The following is a 13,925-nucleotide window of genomic DNA, read 5'->3' as shown; positions in this document are numbered from 1 at the left end:
ATTTCACTAGTTGAACTCATCTTTATGGTTCTTTGGTATTCTCCTTTATTGTCCTTCTCCTGGGGAGGGAGTTCGAAATGGTGACTTTTAGAATGTCTGTGAGGTATGCCCAGGTCTTATGTCCGTTAACCTTCACAGCGGTGGGTGGAGCATAGACGACTTCATACAGCCCTTGGAAACATCTCTCATACCATTTTCTGATGAATGTTCTGATGAACACCTGATCGCCTGGGAAGAGCTGTGGTTGCTGGTGAGATGGTGGGTCATCGATCTGCAATGCAGCTGGCTGCTGTGGATGCACATTAACAAGGGGGGTCCTTTCAAACCAGACAGAAACACGTGTCTGGGGATGCTGTTGGTACTCTTGTTCAGAGGAGAATTGCCTAGCATTTCGGTGCTGGACTGCCCCAGGGCAGGACAAAGACTGATATGTTTGGGATATTTCTTCTCTGTGAAAGATAGTGAGCTAAAGACTCTGGGTTAGTCTCTCGTAACCAGGACTAATGTCTGGCAGAGAGACTCCCAGGACCCCCCTTGTCAATTTGCATATTCAAGTAACTTTGGGTCTCACCCTAAGTTACTAGGGGAATCCAGACATGAACCCCTTGCTCACTATTCTTAGAGAGGCACAGCTCCTCCCTACTGATGAGGTCCAACCAGACCGAAACACGTGTCTGGGGATGCTGTTGGTACTCTTGTTCAGAGGAGAATTGCCTAGCATTTCGGTACTGGACTGCCCCAGGGCAGGACAAAGACTGATATTTTTGGGATATTTCTTCTCTGTGAAAGATAGTGAGCTAAAGACTCTGGGTAAGTCTCTCGTAACCAGGACTAATGTCTGGCAGAGAGACTCCCAGGACCCCCCTTGTCAATTTGCTGTGGATGCACTCCAAGCTGTTAACACATTTGGCTAAGATATCCCCGAAACACATCCCCTAACACTTCTGCTGTTTGGTGAGCATCCAAGGCTGTGCATGCGAGTGTGAGAGGTGTGTGCAGCTTCCTTCCCGCCACAATCTCATGAGGCGTTAAATGGTGGTCTATTCTTGGCTGATTCCTAAGGCTAAATAAAGCAATGGGGAGGCAATGTAGTCAATTCTTGCTTAATGAATGGCAGATCTTAGATAAACGATGTTCCAATAGACAGTCAAGGTGCTTTACAATCCCGTTGGCTTGCAGGTGGTAAACTGAGCACAGTGTGTGCTTTATTCCTAGCAGGGAGTACATTTCTTTAAAGAGTTCATTAAAAAAGTATGTACCATTGGCAGATTTCAGGACATCACATATTCCCCATTGAGGAAATACCTCACACACCAATGTAGCTGGCGATTTTGCATCAGGGTGGACACATGGACCAGCTTCGAGCCAACGAGAGAATGGACACACCATAACAATTAAATAACAGAAGTTACTGCACATGTTAACCATGTTGACATGATCAATGTGGAACTCCCGGAAGGGCCCTGAGGGGCGGGGCAATATTCCCTTGAATGTTTTAAGGGGTGGCCTGTACTATATACGTGGCAGGTGATACAATTTGCTAAATAATTATCTAACTGTTCCTGCAAATTGGGGGCAAACCAGTCCTCCTGTATTTCTGCTGCAATGTACTTTTTAGATGTATGTATAGCATAGTGCAATTGCTTGAGGGCAACTGTAAGCAATTATTGGTGCATTAGTGTTTTTCCTGTGATTTCTGTCTCCAAAGTAAATGTTTGGGGTATAGGGAACACATTCTTTTTATCCATTAATCCTTCTCTTGATGTGATGCTGGACCCTGCAGTACAATAATCTGTGTCAGGTGTACCATATTGTATGGGGCTGGCAACAGTGCCTTCTGCAATGCTATGTTTGGGGCTCTCCTGTCCCTCTGGTATGTCCACGTATGCTGCTTCTTTGGCTGCTCTGTCTGTTGCATCATTGCCATAAGCTATTTGGCCTGTATTGTTTGTATGGGATATGCACTTCATCACAGCAACTACTAGTGGAAGTGCCAGTATGTCAATTCATGTAGACAGTAAGGCTGCATGCTGCATGGGTAAACCATCTGATTTTTTTATCCCTCTCCTGAGCAATCTTGATAACCCAGGGTACACTGTGGGAGTGACATATGCTGAGTCGGAATACATTGTAGCAGAACACCATTTGGACATTTGCATTGCTTCTATGAGTTCTACAAGTTGTGCTGCTTGTGCTGAATAATGCAAAGGCAACCTTTTTTTGATCATTATCTCATATTCTCCATCTTCAAAGTTTACTACTGCTGCACCTTTGTGCCTTTCGCCCATGCTGTGATCAACAATCGATGACCCATCAATGAAGAGCTCTTCCCCTTCATTAAGTACATCCTCCCTGACAGGGGTACTCTCATCTGGATCCCCTTCATATGTTGCACAATTATGTACCGAGACGTCTGGATGTACGGGCTCTGCAATGAGTGTTGCAGTGTTCACTGTTTAACATCTTACTGTGTGAATGGAGGAGTTGGACAGTATGACTTCATAGCCCGAAGCTCTCTGTGTAGTGAGGGGAGATTTGGATTTCTCTAGATTGGCAAAAAAGGACATGTTCCACATACAGTGTTACTAGACATCCCATTGTGATGGTGGAGGATTTCTGTATTGTGAACGCTTCTGCGGTGAGAGCCTGCTTGCATAGAAAATGACCCTGCATTACTGAATCTAAAAGTCCACAGTAGTAAGCCAAATGTGTGTGCCCAATTGATGTCTGCTGCGTAAAGACAGCTGTCATCAACTGACCATTTGAATGTGAGATTCAAAATAATTGTTCTTTATAATCTGGCGTTGCTAACACTGGTGCATTACTGATTGCATGTTTAAGTTCCTGAAAACATTTGGTCATTTCTTCCAACCAGTTAATTGGTCACTTTCCTTTCTGTGCTTGCTTTAGCCCTTGCAACAGGAGTTTGGTGTAGCTGGGAAAATAAAACAGCTAAGACCTACAATAGTTACATAATCCTGAGAATTGTTGCATTTGTTTCACTGTGGTTGGCTGTGGCGTGTAATGCACTGCAGCTGCTCTTTCTTGTGTTACTCTCCTTCCTACTGATGATATTATCTGCCCTACATCTTTCTGGCAATGCTGCAATTTTTCTTTATCTCCCTTGTAGCCCTTCTCTGCTAGTAATGTCAAAGGTTTTACTGAACCTTCTATGAATTGCTCTTCTATTGCACTGCAGACTAAAATGTAGTCTACATATTGAATCAATGTGCTTTGTACTTGTACATTTTCTAAGTCCATTTGCACTACTCTATTAAAAATCCTAGGGGTCACACAGAACCCTTGAGGTAATCTTGTGTGTTGGAATCTCTTCCCCCGATATGTACACGTTGTGAGGTATTGGGAGCCAGGGTGCAATGGACAGAGAAAAATGCATTCTTGAGATCTATCACTGTGAAGCGGGTTACCTCTGTGGATTCTGGTGGGATTGGGTAGCACTGGAAATTCTGCTTCTACAATTTGATTCAATAAGCGTAAATCCTGAACCATCTTCCAACTTGAACCCTTTGCTTTTTTCACAGGGTATACAGCTGTGTTGCATAGAGATTTAGATGGTTGTATTATGCCTTGTTGCCATAATGCTACAATGGCGGAATAGATCCCTTTATCTGCTTCCCTTGACTTAGGGTACTGTCTTACTCTGGGTAATACTGCACAAGGTTTCAGTTTGAAGTGAACTGCCCCTTTCCTCTTCAAGAATCCTACATCGTGGGGGTTGCTAATCCATAAGTCGGTGGGTACCTTATCCAGATCCTTCTCCAAGTGTGATGGTAATAATATCTTAGCAATAAGCATAGTGTGAGGTACTTCTCTGTATTGTATCATTATTTGGCAGAATGCACATTTTAAACACCATTTCTCCTGTGTCCTCAGTATCTTTGAACAGCTGTTTGTCAGACCCCACCCCCCCTCAGTGGCTGTGGTGGTCTATGCACAGAACTGTGCACCATTCCTCACTGTCCTTGTCTGAACGAGACAGAATTATCTTGTCCTTTTTTGTAATTACTGCTTCCAAATCTAATGTAATAATAATGCCTGGTGCCTTTTCCGGGGGACAGCTGAACTGAACAAAAACTTGGTGGGCACGCGCAGTCTCTTATCTTTAATCCCGAGGACCCAGCCCATGAAAACTGTTACCCCACAGGGAAACAAATCTTGATGTAGGGGTACTCCTTGTATAGCACTGTCACTGCAAAGTGCTTGTGTTATGGTTGCAGCCCTATCATGCTATATGCCTGGTTTTGAACACACTATACCTTCCTCAGTGAATGAAATGGTCATATTCAGTTTGCTCAGGAGATCCCTACCCAGAGGTTTAACTGGAGTATCTTTAGAATACAATAAGGGTGCTGGCAACTCCTGTGCACCTACAGTGATAGGTAAATCATCAGTGAGAGGAACCAATCCAATTGCCACAGAGAGTTCCTGCATGCCCACTATTTTATCTGACAAGGGAAACCTTCCTTCCCTAATACAGGACTTTGCCTCTGCTGTGCCAACCATAAACGTGAATGTTGGATCTTCTATCTTCACTCCTACCTGGGGTTTCTCTTCCAGGTTGGAAGTGACTGACAGAACGGGGCATGTCAGAACTCTCGGGGCTGTCCTATTCGGGATAAGCATTGGTGCCTGGAAGTGGGAGGGGATTGGCCCCTAAAATGCTTGCTCCTGTGTAATGGATTACTCCACCTTGTGGCAGGGGATTTGTATCCCATGGCTGTATTGGTGCTTGCATGGATAGCTGCTGTATTTGCATCTGTATGACATTAGTTTTGTTTCATTTAGCTTTATTTTGGCCACAATAGGCCATAAAAGCAGCGCAGAGCAATAATACAAAATACATACATCATACATAATAGATTAAAATACAAAACTTAAAATTCCAGAATAGAACCCTGGAAGTATAAAAAAAATATTACACAATGATTTCTTTGTACTGACATATACCAACATGACAAAACAAGTGAACGAGACCTATTATGTATGACAGACCACCTATCTCAATTTCTACAATCACATCAACATTCTTTAGAAAAATAAATCACCATTCAATATTAAAAATATATATTACCAGAGCATAACTGTCTCTGTCTTATTACATATACAATACCATACTTTGTGTATGCTATAACAAACTGCACCACAATGCTGCCAGCTGATTTCATAACACAAGATTATAAGCATACATAGAGTACCCATTCACATATTACATAAACATAACAATGTACAGATCGCCTGCTACATCTGTTTAGGCATTTTACCCATATACATGATTTGATACTTTCCCACACCCCTATTTATTTACAGTGTACATATTTAATTCTTGTAATGAGGTTGACACATGTTTCAGCTAGTATAAATTAGTGATCATACTGCTCCTATTTGCTCCTCCCTTCTTCAGGACATGAGGGGGGCCTGTTAGAGCACCCCTCCTTTTATATTCTTGCATTGTCATGTGTCTTTCTCATACACCTAGCCGTGTTATACTCTCATAAATCAAAGAGTAATATCATCCCAGATTGTTTCATGTGGAAAACCTCATTTCCAGTATGAGGTCTTCAATGCTCCCAGATAGGTATTTGTCCTTTATCTTCCCGACTGTGTACAGCCACTCTATTCCTGGAGCTTGCCGGCGATGTACTTGGTCCACAGCGTGGCTCCTACACGTCTCTCTCCACTGGGCGTCAGGTTAAGGATACAGGACTTCCAGTCCCATAGGACATTCTCAGGTTCAAGCGCCTAAAGTAACTCATGAGCCCTAGTTGCCCATTGCGATATGCATACAGCTCTTTTCCAAATTCCACCTGATACAACATCACAGCTGCTCATATGGCAAGGATACAAAATAACCAGTCTCCATTTGGTATTCAAGGCTTATACTTAAAAAAATAAATGTGAAGACCCTTTTTCTTTATTCAAAGGGCAAATAGCTCTTAGCCCTACACTATAGCGTAATTCAGTGCTATAATAACACTCCCAGGGGATACCATACTTGCCCTCTAATGGAAAAGCAGCTTCCAAAGTGCAAATGCATAATAAAGGTGCACACAGTACCACAAATTACATGTCACTGGGAATGCAAGGTTCTAGAGCAGACAGATAAGCAGAGAGTGCCCCTCAAACATTTCATTTACAATCGGGAATATCATGCAAGGTACAAGTGTGTCCATGGCTCAACAACACAATGGCATATTACTATGAGGACATGCCCCAGGTATTCTCTCCCACCATTGGTTCAAAGTCACTACTCAGTGGAAAGTTGGAGCCTTCTCCTCCATGCCTTGAGCAGATAATTCCTCAAACAATGCTTTGCCTGTTGATCTTTTTCAGCACTACAGGCTAACAGTGCTTCCCTCATGGCTCGAGTTCCATGCTGTATAAACAAAGGTCTCAAGTACTTTCTTTTTATATCTAGGTACCTCGGACAGATAAGAACAAAATGGACTTCAATTGCATCCAAACAAAAGGGACAATGGAGTGAAACAGTTTCATTCCACTTGTTTCTAGTGCTTGCAAGTGGTGGGATCCCTGTTGCCTAGGGATCTAGGCCCACCAAACCCAATCTGGCGCTTACCGCGCACGTGCCCCATAACTCCCTTGCCCAGTTAGACTCCGCCTTTCCAACGGAGGGGGCTCGTGAGCGTTAACCCGTTGAGCCCCGGGTAACACTACCCCCGAACAATATGTCCAAACATCAACTTGACACTCTGTGTCCAAACAATAACTCAACACTCTTCAACAAGTCTCATTGGCTTCCTTATGAGTCGTCTCGGCTTCTCACCTTGAGTCCCAGGATCTGGCTCCTCTTCAGTCGCTCCCCTCTGGCTCATGTCCCCGGGGTCTCCTTCCGGGGGGAACCATTCATCATCCCTCTGCAACCTTGGTTCTGGTGAGAATGCCCGATGAGGTCCTTCTGTGTTTTCTCTTCTTGCGTACTGCCTGAACTGCTGACAGTTTCTGGTGACGGCCCTGTTCTCGTCTTCAGCCGTTACCATCGTCCCTTTCACTGCAACTATCCTCATGGGGCTTGGAACAAACCGCGGGTCTGTCTTTCTAGCCGTCGGTTGTTGTACCAGGACTTCATCTCCTACCTGGAACTCCGGCGGCACCGCTCCTCTTCGTGCATCGGTGCGGAGCCTCGCATTTTCTTTTGCCACCGCGTCTCTCTGGAGCAGATCATGGTCAACCGGCTCTGCCTGCGCCGCACTTCTCGGGATGCGGGTTCGCACCTCATATCGGAACATGAGCTCGGCGGGCGTCTTATTCGTGACCTCATGAGGAGTGTTCCTATAGTCTCTTAACAGACGGCATAGCGCTTGGTGTGTATCAACTGCGTCAAGCCGTGCCCTCTGTATAGTCTTTTTGATCGACGCCATGAAGCGCTCGGCCATTCCATTCGCCTGGGGGTGGCGAGGTGTGATCTTCATGTGCCTGAACCCCAGGTGCTCTGCCAGTGTCCCAAACTCATGTCCACAGAATGGTGGTCCGTTGTCGGACTTGACCCATTTGGGGATCCCCCACTCACTAAAAACCTCTTCTATCATCGCCGCCACTTGAGTAAACGCCGTGGAATTGACCACCTTGGCTATCGGGAACCTTGAGTGCTCATCTATGAAGAGTAAGATGTAGTCACCCGCTTCGGTCGGCCCGTAGAAATCCATGGCTACTCGTTCCCAGGGGTGATCAGGTATTTGAGTATGCTGGAGTGGGGGCGGTCGTTCAGCGGGGGCTGTGCACTGACAGGCGTGGCAGTTCCTTACCCACTCATCAACGGCTGCATCCAGGAGAGGGAACCACACGTGGCACCTGAGCTGCTTTTTTGTGTTCTCGGCTCCTCTGTGGCCTTCGTGCGCTATGCTGACCACCTCACTCCTGAGTGTGGCGGGGATGACGATCCTGCACCCTCTGAGCAGAATATTGTTGTCCTTCACCGCAAGTTCACCATGTACTCGGGCTAGCCGCTCAATTTCTTGTTTGTTCACCCCAGGGTGCGCTAGGATGGCTCTGTGGTGATCTTTCCATTTGCTGGCCATCGTGAGGCTGATCGCCAGAGCTGTCGTTGGATCGGCTGCTGATGCGGCGGCTACTCTTTCAAGGGACAGCGCCGGAGGCAGCGAGTGGGCCGCCACATATTGCACATAGGCGACGTCACCCCTCCGTGCGAGCGGGGCCCCTACGGGGTGTCGTGAGAGGTAGTCCGCGGGGTTAAGGTCGCCCCCCGGGCGATGTACGATGTCATAATCGTATTCCTGGAGGCGGATGCCCCACCTCTCAATCCTCGGCGGCATCTTGGTGTGCGGGTTCCCAAACAGTGATAGAAGTGCCTGGTGGTCGGTGATCAGCGTGAACCTTTTGCCGATGATGAAGTTATGGAAATGTTCACACGCCCAGACTGCTGCCAAGCTCTCCTTCTCGGCCTGGGAGTAGGCCAGCTCAGGTGTCGACAGCGCTCGGCTCGCATATGCAACCACGTGTCTGGGATTGACATCCGCGCCGCTGGTTTGGGCCAGGATGGCACCGAGGCCTACGGGGCTGGCATCCACTACCACCTCGGTGTGCCACTGTGGGTTGAAGTATGCGAGACGGTGAGCTTCCGCGAGGGCTTGCTTGATGTCTGCGAAGGCCTGTTGGCAGGCCGGTGTCCATTCGAACGTCGACTCCTTCTGCAACAGTTTCCTCAGCGGGTCTGTGATGGAGGCGTAGTGGGGGATGTACCTCGCACAGTATCCTGCCATGCCGAGGAACGAGCGGACGTCCGCCACCTGCCGGGGCTCGCCTAGGTTGGTGATCGTGTCGACCTTCTCGGGGTCGGGCAGCATGCCATCCTTGGAGAAAATATGTCCAAAGAACTTGAGTTTCGTTTTACTGAACCGGCACTTCAAGATGTTAAGCGTGAGGCCGGCTCTCTGAAGGGCTTCGCACGTGTCGTGTAGTGCCCTGTTATGGGCTTCCTTGGACGATCCAAAAACGAGTATGTCGTCACTGTAATTTAAAGCCCCTTTTACAGGCCTGATGATCTGGCGTATTGTCTCCTGGAAAATCTCAGCGGCCGATGAGATTCCAAAGTTCAGTCTCCGGTATCTGAAAAGCCCATCGTGAGTCGCAAACGTGGTGATGGGCCGGGAGTCAGGATGGAGCTCCAACTGATGGTACCCCTGATTTAGGTCCAGTTTGGAGAACATCTGGGCACTGTTCAGCAGCACGATCATGTCTTCAATACATGGTCCCGGGTGTCTCTCCCGTTGTATTGCCGTGTTGGCCACCCTCATGTCCACACACAACCGGATCTTACCCCCTTCTTTGGGGACCACCACAAGGGGGGACACCCACGGCGTCGGCCCCGTCGCCGGTTCGATGATGCCGTCGCGGAGCAGTTGCTGGAGTGCCTCCGATACTGTCGCCTGAAGGTGGAAACCAACCCTTCTGGGGTGCTGCGGCACTGGCCGTACGTTGGGGTCGATGTGGAGCTTGATGGGGGGTCCCCGGAGCTTTCCTAGCCCCTCGCAGAGTTTGGGGAAGGCACTCGCGATATCGTCTTGAGAGACAGGCGATTGAGTCTGATGAGAGGCTACCGACCCTACTACGTTCCCCGGGCTGGGGTTGGCTGCTGCGGCGGTGATTACGTCTCCCACATTCACGTGGATCTCGATCAGCCCCAGGTGCGATGCCGTGTGATAGCTGAGGAGGCATCGACTCCTGGCGAGGGACCGTATCACGTGAATGGTCGCCTCCACTTGCCGCCCATTCAGGAGAAGGCATTGGGTGAATTGGCCCACTGTCCGTAACGGGGTGGCGGCTCCCCACTGGAAAATTCTGGAACGGGACGGATTGAGCTGTGGTGGGCATGGTATGCGGCCATAGTCTTGTTCGCCCATGATGTTCACTGTGGCCCCGGAGTCAATCATAAATTGAAATTGGCAGTTCCCCATCTTGAGCGGGATTTGTGGGGCCTCCCTGGCCTCTTTGTTGTCGAGTATCAGGTTCACAAACTCGTCGTGGTCGTATTGGTCCTGCGGTGCGTAGTAGGCCATCGCCTGGTCCTCCTGGTAGAGGGTCTCGGGCCTATATTCCGCAGGAGGATTGTCATATTCGTCCGTGAGGTGTCTAGGCTGTTCGGCCTGATCGTACGGTGGGGCATATCCTGCCGCTTGGTATTCGTCCATCGCTCTGACGTAGCGCCTCTGCCCAAAGCCCTGTTGGTATGGTCTTGGCTGACTGTACTGCAGGGGCTGCGGCCGGAAGAGCATTCTGGGGCCCGCCTGGGGGCGCATCGGGGGAAACGGTACGCCCTCCCTGCAAACGGAGTGAAAATGTCCTTCTCTCCCGCAGTTGGTACATCGCTGAGACAGGGCTGGGCAAGACCCCGAGTGGGGGAAGGACATCCCGCAGCGGTAGCACTGTCTTTGTGGACGCGGGGCGGACGTCGAAGAGGTTGCCGGCGATCTGTAGGGCTGAGGGCCCCTGTCTCCTTGACGGGGCGGTTGTATGGCGGCTACAAGTTCCCCCATGTCTGATTTGGAGTTGTTGGAGTGTCCCATGGCTGAGGCCTGCGCATCCACTCTCTCATGGATGCGAGCAAGTTCGCTCACCTCAGGCATGGTGAGCGGTTTTTTGAGTAGCTGTTTCTTGAGAGCGGGGGAGAGGCAACCTTCGATCACCCTCAGCCGAATGGCTTCCTCTAGCGAGAACGCATCAAATTGGCAGTTTTCCCCTTTCACTCGTAGGCGTGTGATGAATTCGTCGACAGTCTCTTGTGGGAGTTGGGTGCACTGGTTGAACAAATATCTTTCGTAGTCCCGATTGACCTCGATGATCAGCAGTTTGTCCAAAGCACCAATCAACTTGGGAAACGTGTCTTGGTCTGTGTCCGGAATAGCCTTCACAACCGTTTTAATTTCCCCCCCTACCAGGTTGAGGAAAATGTCTCTCATGTTGGGGGAGTCTCCGTCGCCGGATCCTCTCACGAAATGACGAAAATCATCCATCCAGTCGGTCCACCTGGGGCCTTTGGTGGCTTGAGGCGTCATGGTGAACGGCGGGGGCAGGCGTAGTTGTATCGACTTCGCCGCCCGCGGTAGTTGAGGAGAACCCTGGCTGGACCCAGCGTTGGAGGGCTGGGTGCTCATGGCGCCTGGGAGACTAGGCCCGCACGTGTATATGCAGCGTGTGGGGCGAGGTAGTCGGGCCTAGAACGAGCCCACGTGCACCCAGCGTCCGGCAAAGGGGTCCACCGCTTCTGTCGATTCAGGCCCCTTTCCGTCCGGCGTCACCGGGCAAGGTATAGGATGGAGGCGCGGGCGGGATCGCTTTCGCGGAGCTTCGGAGGAGGAGGTCCGGCAAGGCGGATCCGGTGGACTGCCGTGTTGCGCGGAGGAGGAGCAGGAGGAGAAGGATCGCTGGGTTGCCCACCACGTGGGAGTGGAGAACAGCGGACTGCTGCAGGAGGAGGACTCCAGTGTGCGGGAGAAATCCTCGTCGCCAAATGTTGCCTAGGGATCTAGGCCCAATGAAGGACGCACACACGGAGAGATAGGAGGAACGTCTTTATTCTTAAACAACCAAACCCAATCTGGCGCTTACCGCGCACGTGCCCCATAACTCCCTTGCCCAGTTAGACTCCGCCTTTCCAACGGAGGGGGCTCGTGAGCGTTAACCCGTTGAGCCCCGGGTAACAATCCCCATGCACAATTTCATGTATAACACTCTCATTTGCTTTGGGTACATGCAATCCAAATACTCTTCATATCCATGATGCTCTATAAGGTACCAATACCTTGTAAATACCTTGTAAAATTAAGGGATCGCAAGATATTTGCTGATACTTTTGTTTCCCATGGTATAATTAATATAGGCAGCTTACATTTTTTCTTTGGTACAGTTTGAACTTGTTTCTTGATTCAGCCAAATAACTTCCCAACATATTGCAGATGTTCTTTTATAACAGCCATGATCTATGGGAATTGAAGCCCCCACTCTTGACCCATGAGGCCCCCAATGGCTTCCCTGTATTTTCCCATTCTTGGGTTGGCCCATACACGCACCCAATAGTAAACAGGTTTAGCTTCACAAATGAAGCTGATGCTCTGTATACCCAATTCAAGGAAAGTTAGCATTCTTTGGTAACCCCAGTATACTCTTCAAACATCTCTGCTCCATCAGTTGGAGTTTCCCAGTATTATACACACCCCATAGCTCAGCACCATGCAAGGCCACTTGTCTAGCTTGGCACTTATATGTTTCAAGGGAGACGCACACGGCACCACTGCCATGTTCCAAAGCAAATCTAGATATTGCATTGCTATATCCAGCTAATGTCAATGCGGCACCCAGGTGCAATCCTCCTTCACCCTCAGACCTAAACAGTCATATCTTTCCACGTGTTCAATGGGACCCTCTCTTAGCTCTGGCTTTACCCTTGGCTGTTTCTTGGTTCTATATTTCATAAAGATCAATGATTTTGTTTTCTGGGTATTAATCGCTAACCCATTAGCACCACAAAATGCTTCAAAGATCCTTAGTTCTGAGGCCCATGGGTGTGAGGAAAAGTAGAACCACATAATCTGCGAAGAGAATAATTGGTATCTCATCAGATGCTATGGTGGGGGTGCCAGTACGGGTGCTTAGCAATTTTTCAATGACCCTGTTGATAAAAAAGAAGCTTGGGGCCAGAACACAACCCTGGAGAACGCCCATTTCAGTGCTCACTTTGGCAGACGTGCCTAATGGCAGCTGCGTTTCCTGAATACAAGATCTGAATGGACTTTAGGAGAGCTGATGGAAGTCCCAGGGCCTCTAGCACCCTCCATAATATTGCTCTGGGTACGCTGTTGAATGCCGTTCTTAGGTCTATGAAAATAACATAAACACATATTCCTGAGAGTGGTGTACTTATTGCATATAAACCATAATCTTAAACATTGATCTATGGTGCTAGTGTTGCTTTCAAGGCCCACCTGCATGTGATTTATCACCCCTGCTTCTTGAATCCAATTTTCAAGATGAGCTAAAAGTGCTCTGGCAAAAGATTTGCCCCCTGCATCAAGCAGGGAGATAGGCCTATAATTACTGGGGAGCGCTCTGTCCCTCTTCTTGAACATAAGTATTATCACTGCCTGCGTCCATGAAGCTGGTACCCTATTTTCTTTCTGAACAACATTAACAGCTTAAGATGATAGGGTGCCCATACTCCAGATTCAGAGGAATACAAATCTATGGGTACATGACAGGTCCTGGTGCCTTGCGAGTTTTTTAGGACTGAAGCGCTCGCTGAACCTCTTGCAAGGTAAAGCTCAAAGCTGTATCTTCTAGCGGCGGGCCATCCTTGGCACCTCATGTGTACTGGGTTGGCTGTGTCCATATGGGGACAGGGGCATGCATGGGACTTGGGGCATACATGGGGTGTGGGGCATATGGGATAACTAGGGGCTGCTTTTGAGATGGTGGATGATAGGTAGTCTGAAATGCCGGACCGCTGGGGTTGGTATACAAAAAAGGTGGTCTGCTTCTACATTCTCATGCAAAATGCTGTATCTTCCCACAAGACTAACACTGTCCTTCACACCAGGGCCTCATTTCTCCAAATCTACCCCCTCTTCCACTCTGCAAACCTCCTCTTCCCCTTCCATAACTTCCCACCTCCCTTCTGTCATCTGTATACCCCTTGACCCATCCCTGCTCATGTCTCTGGTCGGGCTTCCCTTCTGTGTTGCTGTTGATCATCACTCCTTCCAAGCTCAATTTAGCTAATTATTTCTGTACCAGTTTTGCTTCTGCCCTCTGCGTCAGGTCTGCTGTCTCTTTCTCGCTCTCTTGTCTCCTTTAATGCACTATATGCACCTGTATTTCGGGCCTTGCCTTCGTCTCAATACCAACCACTTTATCTAAATAAGTTTGCACCTTTGTGT

Source organism: Ambystoma mexicanum, chromosome 6p (assembly GCF_040938575.1).
Source record: "Ambystoma mexicanum isolate Mex_15411 chromosome 6p, UKY_AmexF1_1, whole genome shotgun sequence".
Classification (NCBI taxonomy): Eukaryota; Metazoa; Chordata; class Amphibia; order Caudata; family Ambystomatidae; genus Ambystoma; species Ambystoma mexicanum.
Note: the sequence above shows the minus strand (reverse complement) of the source record.